This window comes from Cupressus sempervirens, chromosome 2, assembly GCF_028749045.1.
Source record: "Cupressus sempervirens isolate cs-2001-9-10 chromosome 2, ASM2874904v1, whole genome shotgun sequence".
NCBI lineage: Eukaryota > Viridiplantae > Streptophyta > Pinopsida > Cupressales > Cupressaceae > Cupressus > Cupressus sempervirens.
In genome coordinates this window covers 153,791,192-153,803,841 of record NC_143119.1, presented here as the reverse complement: position 1 = coordinate 153,803,841, position 12,650 = coordinate 153,791,192, and the positions used below count along the sequence as shown (strand labels likewise).

The 12,650-nt window shown below is 30.9% G+C and overlaps 1 pseudogene; it reads right to left on the bottom strand.

The window, feature by feature from the left end:
• Window positions 1–1,676: 1,676 nt before the first annotated feature.
• On the bottom strand, window positions 1,677–2,620 carry LOC149571510 (eukaryotic initiation factor 4A-1-like; annotated as a pseudogene).
• Window positions 2,621–12,650: the final 10,030 nt, after the last annotated feature.

Below are 12,650 nucleotides of genomic sequence, written 5' to 3'. Positions count from 1 at the left end.
TATATGTTAGGTTACAGGTGTTTTTTATATTTCAAGTTTTAATTATTTCTATCTTTTTGGATCTCTTTTGGAGTAATATCACCAATTTTTTGAGTATATATTCTTTAGTTTTCTTTTATACCTTATCCACAGCTTAATTGATACCTTTCATCATTTAATAATTCATCTATTTGTATCTAGATTTAGTGTTTTGAGTGTCAAATCCTATCCCAATTCAACATACTATTTTGTGAAAAAAATCCTTTATTAAAATCCCATCCCTTTGAAATTCTTAATTTTTTCTTTTCTGAAAATCAACTAGATTATTTACTTTTTTTTCATTTCATTTGTATCCTTTGATTCATTTTTCATATTGATTACAAAAAGTTAAAGAGCCATTACCATCTATATTGGTTCCTTGGAAGCATTTTAATAAAGAGGTTATAATAATTCATTAAAATTAACTCTCATGCATGCCCAGATTTAATTACCTAATTAAAATACACCAAATTTTGGAAATTTTAAATAATATTGTCCAAGGGGTTTAGCTTAGTTGGTTGAAGCAATGAGTTCTCATTATGGAGACCCTAGTTCAAATCCCAAGAGGGACATCTTTGTGGAATTCTAAGTTGTGACTATTGATCTTCTATTGGTTGTATTTGTCTCATTGTAAAAAGGTGGATTCTAAGTTGTGACTCTTGATCTTCCAATTGTTGTTTCTAGTGTGGTTGCTTGTAAAGGAACTGGAATAAGATTTGTAAATGATTTCAATATATATATATATATATATATATATTATAAAATATTGAGTTTTCTATACAAAAATATTACACTAAATTTTCTTATTTACAATATTTAAATAAAACTAGTCTTACAATTGTATCAATATACCCATTACAATTTCTTCAATTTTACATTAAATTTCCACAACCTTACATTAAAATTATTAATTCTTTGTTCCATGGTAGGAATCCATATGCATCTATTGAGATGCAATTTTTTTATTTGATTACTAATTACCCAATGAAAATTAAATAAAAAAGTAACACTAGGCGATAAAGATAGAAGAATGAAGGGAAATAAAAATTTCACATCTATTTGTTGATTTTGACATGTTTTTGGTCCAAACCTTATCTCAAATACAATATTCTTTAGGTGGTAAGTTCAAATGGAAAAATGCTTTGAATTTAGCCAGTAATGCTAATTGCATAATGTGCAGGTTGAAAGATGTTTGCAACTCTCATTTTGTTGGATACCAAGAGTGTGGAACTAATATTTCATCCAAACTTCAAAGATGATATGTTGTTGCATGACTACTCAAACCATCCAAGTACTCCTCTATTGTCCCTTTGATTTTGTTTGAAAAGAGTTGTGATCTATCACTTAGACTCCTTGATTTCATAATAAAAATATATTCAGTCATTCTAAAAAATGCACTGATGTTGAAAATTTGTAGGGTTCAGACCCAATGTTGGATCATTAGTTTTTTTGGTTGTTGATAATTTTAGAGACTAGACTTAAAGAAAATGGGTTCTTTAATGTCCCAATGAAATCTTAGTATTTTCCAAAGTGTTTTTATGGTTTTTTGTCCCATAAAATTGTACCAATACTCACTAAAGGGCATCAACTTTTTTCTATTAATTTTGGCCTCTTTTCTAAGAGGTGGAAAATGACCCTTAATCTAGAAAAAGAGTCCATTAAGAAATTTTGTGAGGCCCATTTCTTTTGTGCATTCTCTTGTCATCCCATGTGACACATTTGATTACCCTACCCTTCCTACCAAATTGTCCACTATGAGTCTATGACCAATATGGTAGAGATAGTTTTCTGAATTTTTAAGCATGTCATAGTTGATAACAAGAGTAACTTGTTGCACGTCAATACCTTGGACCAAAAGGTCAATTGTAATCAACACTCTAGAAGAACCAGATCTAAATTCTCTCATAATGGCATCTCTAGTATTCTGATCTGTATCACCATGTATTGCAAACACTCTATGATCACTATATCTCATTTGGTCTATGATTCAATCAACCTTTCTCCTAGTATTGATAAAAATCACACCGTGTTAAGGGTACTATTCCATACAAATCACAAGTAGTGTCAAGATTATGCTCCTCTTTGTCCACATTCACATAGAACTATTTAATACCTTCTAGAGTAAGCTCGCCCCTCTTTATATCAATTTGGATTGGATTATTCATGAACATACTTATGATCTCAAGGGCTTTAGGAGGCATTGTAATCGAGAAAACACTAGCTTAGAGGTTTTGAGGGAGCTAGTAGAAAATATCATATATCTAATAAAAAAGGAATTAATGAATGAAAAGAACAAAAGGAATATTTTAGGAAATAAAATTCAATAAGACTAAATCCAATGCCAATTTTATAATTTAGAAATTTAACTCTACTATTACCCGATCCTTGAATCCAAGTGACAACATTTCATTTGCTTCATCAAGAATAAATATTTCAATGTAATCAAAGTGAGGAAAAAGATGATGTAGCATGTCATAAACCTTTCCAGATGTTTGTACAACAACATGAAAACTAAAAAGAGAATGTGTAGGTCCTCCCAAATGCTTGTTCCTCAAATACAAGCATGTACTTTTACTTGTAGACAATCACCAAGTGCCCTCATAATTTTTTCTATATGTTGTGCCAGTTCTCAAGTTGGTGCCAAAACTAGTGCTTGGAAATGTTAGATATTGTAATCCAATTGTTGTAGAATTTATAAACATCAAAACCTTGGAAAAAAGGAATGATACCTCTTTGTTGAATAGAAGAGGGTTTCTCAAAACCTATTGAGCATGTGTAAATAGATTTCACCAAGCAACCAAGACCACCTAATTTGGTCTAAATTGGTATAGACCATTTGAAAAAAAACCCATTAATCACTTTAATTTATCATATAGTAATTTAATCATTGCTTTAAAGTTAGCATCTGGGCAATAAGTCTTTTGTAAATATAACCCGTATTTCTTGACAATTCAATCAAAATGAAGTGATTATGTAGCAAATGTAATCTTCCCACTTACCATAAGCATAAATCTCTCACAATATTTTTTCTTGAAAACCCATAGAGTCATAGGTATCATAACTTCCTCCCAAATAACAAAAAAGTTCCTCATCTTTAAGTCTACGACAAGCATATTGTAAACCAAATTGCATCCTTGTTATACACTTTCAACCGACTTAAGATACAAGGAAAAACTATTCCATTTAACTAGCACGTACAATTATTTTTAGTGTCAATTAAACTTTACATAATACAAATGCCACACAAACAACCAATTATTTGAAAGAATTGATATCCCCATTGTACTAAATCTTATTATGGTTATAGAAAATTTCAACATCTAGCTTTAAAATAATAAAAAATCAATTATTTCTAAATTATTTATTGATATACCATTATTGAATTTGCTAGATATTCTATGAGTGAAATAATTGGGATGTCATATAAAATTGTTAATGAGAAATTTATCATTAATAATCTAAATAATGCTAAAAAAATGTCAAGAAGATGTCTATACCAACAAAAGATTCATTAGCTACCATTTTGACTAAATTTAAATCAAAAGGTGAAAGTTAAAATATGAATATTCATATGCTAGTTCAAATACTACACAAAATAAATCAAATCAAAACTCTATTAACTAAAGATTAGAACTACGCACTTTAGAAATTACAATAACATCTTAGAATTTTTATAGAACTATTGGAATTTTCCAAAAGCCAATTGTTGTCTGCTAAAGTATTTCTAAGAAAAATTGTACAAGGAGCATCAAAGTAAAAATTGAGAGAACCATAGGTAGTGTTTCAACTCAGTTATTACATGGAAAATATTAAATGTTGATCACTCAAAAGTTTTCCTATAGTTGTTGGTGATACATTGTGTTCCAAATAAAAAAATTTAAGACATAGCTATTTATTGGATTCTTGGAAGCAATAAAAAATATGTAATTTGATAAAGGAGATACCTAACGGATATTGTAGACTATAGAAACAATATAAAAAGACAATTTCGCTCATTTAGGTAAAATCTAGTACAAGGACATTAATTATGCCAAATATTTTTTAAATGGGGTCTAATTTACTCATTCGGGAATTTGATGGCCATAAATGAATTAGGGAATCAGCTAAAATATAGATTCATTAGGTTGTATCATTGACTTACCAACCATTGTAAAAACTATAGTGCTTGAAGAAATGATTTTAGAACTTTTGGCCTTGAGATTTTGTGAGGAATGAGAAGTCCAACAGATGGAGGTCTTCTTTAAGTGTTTCATCTTGCAATGGGTTTATGTGTTCATTCTCCATCTCTTAGACCATATGTAAAGGAGGTAATTATGTAGCTTCTAACTATGCAAATGGATTATTTTTGTTCAAGTACCTTCATACATTTCTTAATTTTTTGTTGGTAGTTATCATAATGAAGCTAATCCAATATTTTCTTTGGTCTTCACATTCTATTTATATATTAAGGTTAGTATAATCATGTACATGCTTGCAAATTTTATTGCAAAAAAATGAATTGTAATAGAAATAATGAAATAAAACTAAACACCAAATACAAACAAATACTCAAATGCGCTAAAAATAAAAATTAACGCAAGTGATGTTTATGTGTCTGACCATCTGTTATGGAGTTCTATTGCTAAGTAAATTGACTAGATTATACTATATAAGAAGCCTGGGTGTGGCATGGAAAGACTTGTTGTCCCTTTGTGTCATAAATTTAGTGTTACTTTAACAAATACTAATAGTTGAAGTTTTGTAAACACTCAATACTAGTTCTCTCTTTTATGCTACATCGAATTCCCTAGCTTACTTATATATGGTAAAAATTCATTAGAATAGTCATTTTTATCTTTATGTGAGGGCAAACAAAGATAACCTTATGATATAGTTTGAATACATTTTAACATTTGTAGGTTTGTTCTTGGGGAGGTTGCACTTTATTATAAATCTTATACCAATGCACTTTCTTCTATGCATCATAATTGGTCATTATTCATCATGCATGTACATTGCATATGCTCCTCTAGTAAGTTTATACATAATATTGTCTTGAAAAGGTTGCAATCTCTAGATCTCATATATAAATCACCACCCACATAAATTAGTAAAATTATATAAATATATCCTTGATATTATGCAATTATGATACTGTCACTATAGATTCTTTTTTTTTCTTTCATAACATAAAAATTATAAAGTACCATCATTACAAGTGCACCTTGAATTTAACTCATGCAATGAAAAGTACTAAAAGTATCAACAGAAAAAAAATATGACATTACACATACCTTTGCAATTTGATCGGGCCCTACAACATCTTGTGTCATTATATTTCCTATAGTATTCATTTTATGTTGAGAAATTGTTGCATCTATCTCTTGAAGTGATGTATATCTCAAACTAGCAATTCTTGCCACTTCCATGGAATTTTTGTCTCATGTAGAATACACATCAATCATTTGCATTATTACTTCAACTAATAGAATTCGTGTACTCTCGTTTTCTCTCCCCAAAATTTTATTTTCACTTAATGGATTTCATATAGACATGTATACAGTTGTATGTAACTTTTGAACCTAACCAAATTTCTATTGCAAGATTGTTAGAAGCATGAAATCTGATGATATTCCTATGGGGGAGTATTGTAGATATGTTACTATGATGATATGTTACATTCATGATTGAGTTTGTCATTGATGTCAACATAGTAGTTTTCTGTGGTATCTAACAGAAGAACAGCAGAAAGATCAAGTTGGTACAGATGAGTAGTTGAGTATTCTAACTATATAAGTTTATGAGAGATACTTCTAAGTATCTAGTATATGCAATTAACATTAAAAGATGAAATGATAAATCTAGAAGAAGTTATGCAAGTTTTGGTGATGTATGTTTTGAGATAGATTTTAAAGAGGCATGTTTTGGTAAACTTGTTATATCTCTTAGCAGAATTGTCATTCTAAAGATTGAGGTTGAGGATGTGTAGAAGACATGTTGTTGATGACATGGCTAAGATAATGTATCATAATATTGTGTGTATGGAAAGTTATTCAAGTTGCAAGGTGGAAGATTAATGTTATCGCTAAGTGTAACATGTTCTTGATATGGTCATATAATGATTAATTGAGAAGGTCTAATAGCTAACTCAAGGAATTGTTTTATGGACTTGGTATAAAGGAAGGAAATTTTCATTTATCTAGCATGGATGTGTATGCATGAGATGGTATAGAATTGTATTGATGCAAAGTTGAGTAGAGTAGAGTGGAAGTGAAGGAAACTTCATTGTCAAGCTTTTACTAAGTGATCTGAGGTTTGATATTTGGATCTAAGGTTTGTGACCTAGTCTACAAGGTCTGACAATGGTTGGTTTGGTTGATAGAACAAAGAAAAGAAGAACATAATAGTAAATTACATGTTTGAGCAGTGAGCTCTTCTTGTAATTTAAATTGCATGTTTGGGCAGTGGGCCTTCTTGCATACATTGTACTAAAACTCCTAACAAGGTTTGAATCTCCTAATAGGGATTTTGATGAATAAGAATTAAGTGCTAGTGATGATGAAATTGAATTTGTGGCAATTAAAGAAAAAAATTCAGAGAAAGTAGGTTTAGTGTCACTAGTCGAGAAGAAATCTAATTGATAGTGGTTGTTCACATGATATGACTAGAGATATGAACAAGTTTTTTGACTTCAAAAGTTAGGATTGAGACATTGTGAGAGTTGGAAACAATGCAACATGACAATTAAAAGGTATTGGATTTATAACTCTTGATGGTAAAATTAACACTAAGGATGTATATTTTGTTGATGTTTTAAAGCACAATCTTTTGAGTGTTGGAAAACTAGTGGAAAGATAATTGGAATAGGAACAAGATCTAGAGTAATGTATTTCAGTTTAATCCTACTAAAAGGACATGTTTGGTTGCAAAGGTAGATGACAGTTGGTTATGGCACAAGATATTTTGTCATAGAAACTTTGACAGTATTGTGAATACTAGTAGTATGTTTTTTTTTAGAGATTTTCCTAAAATTGTAAAGCCTACTAACACAATTTTCAAGGAGTGTGTGTTGGCAAAACATAATAGAACTTATTTTCCCTGCGAGAAGTTTACTACTATAGAAAAATTGGAGATTGTTCACACAGATCTTAGTGGTCCTACAAAGACCAAAGGATTTTATGGTGAAATGTATTTTATGATTCTAGTTGATGACTTTTATAGAATGATGTGGGTTGCATTTCTTAAAGTAAAATCTGAGGCATTTGAAAAGTTTAAGATATTCAAAAATAGAGTTGAGAATGAATCTGGTATGAAGATTAAATGTTTAAGATCAAATAGAGGAGGAGAATTTACTTCAAATGAATTTAATATGTTATGTAAAGAAAATGAAATCAAAAGAAAATTATGAGCTCCGAGAACCCCTAAATAGAATAGCATTGTAGAAGGAAGGAACGGGTCAGTCACAGAAGTGGCAAGAGCTATGTTAGCTAAGAATGATGTATCCAAAACATTTTGGAGAGAAGATGTGAATACAGCAGTCTACACCATGAATAGAGTACAAGTTAGAAAAGACACAAGCAAGACCCCTTATGAACTATGGTTTGGTCACTCACCTATAGCTAAGTATTTCAAAAAAATTGGGAGTAAGTGCTATATCAAAAGAGATGATGATATGGGTAAGTTCAATGCTAGAAGTGATGAAGGTATGTTTCTTGGTTATTCATTGAAAAGAAAGGCTTATATATGTTATAATCTAAGAACTAAGACTATTATGGAAAGTGCAAATGTGAGAATTGATAAGAAATTAGGATACAAGAGAGAATAGTTGATTACAATTTAGATGATGATGTTGTTACTAAGCCAAGAAATGATGAAGTTTTTTTTGAGACTAACAATGATTTGCATAATGAAGGAGAGCCAAGGTACAAACAAAGCTCAGAACCTTCAGTAGAGCTAAGAGTTGAGATAGCAACTCCTACTTCAAGAAAGAATATGATAAAGAATCACCCACCTAAGCAAATCATCAAAACCAAGGATAAAGGTGTAATGACAAGAAATAGAGTCAATGAAGAACTATGTTTGATAACTTAAGTTGAACTTAACAATGTAGATGAAGCATGTAAAGATGATTACTGGAAACAAGCTATGAAAGAGGAATTGGATCAAATAGTAAAGAATGAAACATGGGAATTGGTTCTTAGACCAATAGACAAGGATGTAATAGGAACTAAATGGGTATTTAGGAACAAGATGAATGAACAAGGCAAAGTTTTAAGGAACAAGGCAAGATTGGTATGTAAAGGTTACTCACAGAAAGAAGAAATAGATTATGATGAGACCTATGCTCCAGTGGCTAGAATAGAAGCAATAAGATTATTCTTAGCTTATGCAGGACAAAAGAAATTTAAAGTGTATCAAATGGATGTCAAGTCAGCATTTTTGAATGGAGAACTTGAAGAAGTGTACATTGAGCAACCTGAAGGTTATGCTTTGACAGATGACAGGGACATAGTATGTAGATTGAGGAAAGCATTTATGGCTTGAAGAAAGCATCAAGGACCTGGTATACAAGGTTGGACAAGCATTTGACAAAGCTTAGATATAGAAAAGGTATGGCAAATAGTAATCTATATTGGAAAGAAATTGATGATGGTTTGATGATTTTGGTAATATTTGTTGATGATATCATATTTGGAGGAAATGATGAAGAAAGTAAGAAGTTTGCAGAAGAGATGAAGAAAGAATTTGAGATGAATATGATTGGAGAAATGAAATATTTTCTAGGATTGTAGATTGTATAGAATAAAGAAGGAATCTTTATTTCTCAGACTAAGTACTTGAAGGATTTACTAAAAAGGTCTACTTTGGAAATATGTAAACCCATTGGAATGCTTATGGTAATTGGACACAAGTTATTTACAAAGGATGAAACACCTACTGTTGAGTAGAAAAAGTACAAATTTATGATTGGAGGTTTGTAATATCTAACTCACACAAGGTTGGATATAGCAAATGAAGTTGGAATTATTGCAAGATTCCAAGCTTATCCCAAAGAAGCACATTATGAACCATTTAAAAGGATATTCAAATATCTAAAGGGAACATCTGAGTTTAGATTGTGGTATGATAGATCTAATGATTTTACTCTAAGTGCTTATACTAATGTTGATTGGGCAGGCAGTATGGATGACAAAAAAAGCATTGGTGGTGGAGCCTTCTTTCTTGGAGGAAGATTGGTTTCTTGGTTAAGCAAGAATCAGGATTGCACATCACAAAGTACAAAAAAGGCATAATATGTTGTAGTAGCAAATAATTACAATCAAGTTTTTTGGATGAAGCAGATGTTGAAGGATATAAGGATAGAAATTAGTGAACCTATTGTCATACACTGTGACAATACAAGCATAGTAAATATGTCTAAGAATCCAGTGTTACATTTGAAGACTAGGCATATTTTGATTAAGTATCACGTGTTGAGAGAGAAAGTTGCAAATAAGGAAATTAGATTGGATTAAGTAAGCACAAAAGAGTAGATTGCAAATATATTCACTAAGCCTCTTTCCAAAGAGACTTTTGAGTATTTGTGAGGTATTATAAGGGTTATGTCCCTCCCTACATCAAAGTAGAAGATGCAAGAGTGCATCAGTCTAGTGTAAAAAAGCACCATTGTTGTCTAGATTGAATGGTTATGCTTCCTGTATAGGGGAGTATCTGTGATGGATAGAGTCATCTAGGACTCTGGTTGGATGTTGTTTTTTAATAGTGTCTTTGACACTTGAGCTAGTAAGAATTAGTTGTTGTAGAGTTTGATGCAATGAAGTTGGTTGTTGAAACCTTTGACATTGATTTCAATGGGGGAGAAGTTTGGCATGAAAAACATCATGAGGAAATCATGTTGGGGAGAAGAACAAAAACATGTACAACATGGAATGATAGTTTGATGGAAAGCACATTGAGGTATATCAATGGGGAGAATGATTGATGAAGAGGATTTGAAAAGAAAGATGAACAGTATTTTTTTGGTATTGTTGGAACTGAATGTTTTTCATCTATGTTGCCATCAATGCCAAAGGGGGAGATTGTTGCAAGATTATTGGAAGCATAAATGCTGATGATATTCATATTGAAGAGTATTGTAGATATGTTACTATGATGATATGTTATATTCATGACTGAGTTTGTCATTGATGTTGAGTATTCTAACTATTTGAGGGTATAGGAGATACTTCTTAGTATCTAGTAGATGTAATTAATGTTAGAAGATGAAATGATAAGTCTAGAAGAAGTTATGTAAGTTTTGGTGATGTTTGTTCTGAGATGGAGTTTACAAAGGCATGTTATGATAAATTTGTCATATCTCTTAGCAGAATTGTTATTCTAAGAATTGAGGTTGAGTATGTGTAGAATACATATTGTTGATGATGTGCCTAAGCTTGTGCATCATAATATTATTTGTATGGAAAGTTATTAAAGTTTCAAGGCAGAAGATTAATGTCTCGCTAAGTGTAATGTGTTCTTGATGTGGTCCTATAATGATTAATTAAGAAGTTATAACAGTTGACTCAAGGAATTGCCTTATGGACTTGGTATAAAGGAAGGACATTTTCCTTTATCTAGTATGTATGTGTATGCATGAGATGGTATAGAATCGCATTGATGCGAAGTTGAGCAGAGCAGAGTAGAAGTGAAGGAAACTTCAATGCTGAGGTTTTGTTGAGTGACCCAAGTTTTGATATTTGGATATGAGGTTCATGACCTAGTCTACAAGATCTAATAGTAGTTGGTTTGGTTGAAAAAACAAAGGAAAGAAGAACATAATAGTAAATTGCATGTTTGAGCAATGAGCTCTTCTTGTAGTTGAAATTACATGTTTGGGCAATGGGTTCTTCTTGCATACATTGTACTAAAACTTGTAATAGGGTTGGCACAACTCCTAACAGGGATTCAAAGTCTCCTAATAGGAAATCTATGTACAAAATGTTGTAATAGACTCCTAACAGTGTCCATCCTCTAACAAGAAATATTTATATTAGTACATCATTTTGTGGGCATCATTTGCACTGTGGTTTTCCCTCTAATCAAGGCACTAGTACAAAAACAACAATATATTACTAAATAAACTACCAAAAATTGTAGATATGTGACTAATTTTGATCATGTGACCAATGGTAGTTTATTGCCAGACATTTATCTCCCAACCAAATTTATGACTAAACTATTTTAATCATTGATTAGGTCATTAATTTAGTCGTTTATTGTTGTTACTTGGTAGTTTATTTGGTAATTCTGGTAGTTTGTTTGGTAGTATATTTGGTAATTTTGGTAGTTTGTTTGGTAGTATATTTGGTAGTTCTTTGGGTAGTATATATGGTAGTATATTTGGTAATATATTTGGTAGTTGATTTGGTAATATATTTGGTAATATATTTGGTAGTTGATTTGGTAGTATATTTGATAGTTGATTTGGTAATTCATTTGGTAGTATATTTGATATTTTTTTGTGTAGAATATTTGGTAGTTTATTTGGTAGTTTATTTGGCAGCATATTTGGTAATATATTTGGTAGCATATTTGGTAGCATATTAGGTAATATATTTGGTAGTTTATTTGGTAGTTTATGTAATCATTAATTTAGTCATAGTAGGGCACGATTGGAATTGAACCACCATCCTCCTCTTATATAGTAGGTGCTCTTCCATTGAGCTAGTACCCTTTAAAGAATAATGCAAAAAATCGACAAAGTTGTCTTGCCAACATTAGATCTACCATGATCATGGTCATTGTAACATGATATACTCCTCTCAATGAACACAAATTTTAGTTATTATGAAAAACAATAATCTAAATCTTTATCAATAACAATTCAACAATTTTAAATTCTTATGTTCAAGCATTTTAAGATTATATTTCATGCCAATTACACTTCTCTAATTAATTGTAGTGACGGACTCTTACAAAATATAATTTCGAGCACTTTGGCCACACACAAGTATTGTTTCCTGTGTTAACTTCACAAAAAAAGATACAAATAATTATGCAGTTTATGTCAAGAAAATAGACATTTACATTAAATAAAAACATCAAACCCCATTAAAAAATCACATCAAACCAACTATTTTTTCCTTTCATAGTCTCTACAATAATTGAGACTAGCTTGTGTGCATTACAAAAATAGAGTCACTTGTTGTAATGACGAAATGTAATCACTGTAATAATACCAATGTTAAGAGCATGCAAAATCTGTGTATGGTGGATGAGGACACGTTGAATTGTGCCAATTCCTTCCATGACCTAAGAGACTATTTTTTGGGAGGAAATTTTTGTAAGGAAAAAACAAAAGACTATCAAAAAAGTTGATCCAACATGTTTCAACTCCAAGAATGACAATACAACCAAATTTCTTGTCCCTATAATTCCATTGTTAGACAAGTCCAAACCCATTACAACAACTAAGATGGGAATGTGTTGAATAAAATCTACTGAACCTTTGGCTCAATTAATTTTGTTGAAGATATTGGAACTATATGTGGAAAAATATCAAATATAACCAAGAAAAGAAAATATTAACATCATATTTACACTCTGTATGAACAAAATCTTGAATTCTATTCAACAAGGTTAGAAGGTGTAAATAGGGTTCATTAAAAAACAAA